This window comes from Talpa occidentalis, unplaced genomic scaffold, assembly GCF_014898055.3.
Source record: "Talpa occidentalis isolate TD23 unplaced genomic scaffold, MPIMG_talOcc4v2.1 talOcc4.8, whole genome shotgun sequence".
Taxonomy (NCBI): Eukaryota; Metazoa; Chordata; class Mammalia; order Eulipotyphla; family Talpidae; genus Talpa; species Talpa occidentalis.
The window spans coordinates 49,212,149-49,213,178 of record NW_023605194.1 but is presented as its reverse complement, the minus strand read 5'-3'; the positions used below and the strand labels follow the sequence as shown (position 1 = coordinate 49,213,178).

The following is a 1,030-nucleotide window of genomic DNA, read 5'->3' as shown; positions in this document are numbered from 1 at the left end:
AAGCAGACCTCTCCTGTCTCGTACACTGCTCCCCTCAGCAGTGTATTTCAGTCAGTCCGCCTGTTCTGTTCTCTACTCTGTCTCTGGTGAATCCTCTCACCCCCCTGCATCCCTGGCCTGTACCTCAGCTCTTGTATGCATAAATGAATATATCTTTAAAAAAATTAAACTTTATGTGCAAGTAGACTATTTTAACCAAATAAAACACATTCTCTGCCATTAAGCTGAAATGGTAGCAAAATTCAAGGAGATAACCTTGGTTACCTTAACATTCTCATCAGAAATATGAGAAAATAAATTTAGAGTAAGAACTATTCTGAGTATTATCTCCATTTTCTTCCTGTTAGTGGTATATATGCCATTTTGTATTTGAGAAAACTGAAGTCCAGAAAGCTAAGGAAGTTGTTTGAATGCTGCTAAGTCATAGAGCAAAGATTCCAAATATGATTTGCTGGTCTCCAACCCACTTTGCACTGTCTCTGAAAGCAACAAAGTAGGGACATGGGAAATGAAAGGATATAAAGAAATTACCACTGTATACAATGACTCAAAAATATAAATGCATGATCATCTAATGTTATTTAGTGTGGGGTCAATCTCCATGACCTTTGAGAAGGTCTCTATATCATAACAGGTTAGGATGATTATTTTACAAAATGATACTACACTTGATCTTAGCCAAAAGGCCGAGAAGCGATTGTTTTACAAAATGATAGCCTTGACTCATCACTGAAGAGTAAATTCTGGTCTATATATTCTATTTAATAAAGATCATGAAGTTCAAAATCAAATGTGTTAAATATAAGTTAATCTATAAGGCTCAATTATGAAGAATTGTTTCCGGAAAGTTCCAGGAGGCAGAATATTGTTACCGGAAGTTATTTCCATAAAAAATATCTCTGCTGTTATTTGGGGAGGAATTTAATGGACTGTGTTTTTTTCCAGATTAAAATTGAGGCTTAATCAATGGCCCAGTCACCCAAAATGCTACATCCTGTTTTTTCCTCATGTAGCTATTCATAGAATTTAT

The 1,030-nt window shown here is 35.3% G+C and overlaps 1 pseudogene; it reads right to left on the bottom strand.

Moving 5' to 3' along the window:
• Positions 1–611: 611 nt before the first annotated feature.
• LOC119234983 (U2 spliceosomal RNA) lies at positions 612–698 on the bottom strand (annotated as a pseudogene).
• Between the last annotated feature and the right edge of the window lie 332 nt (positions 699–1,030).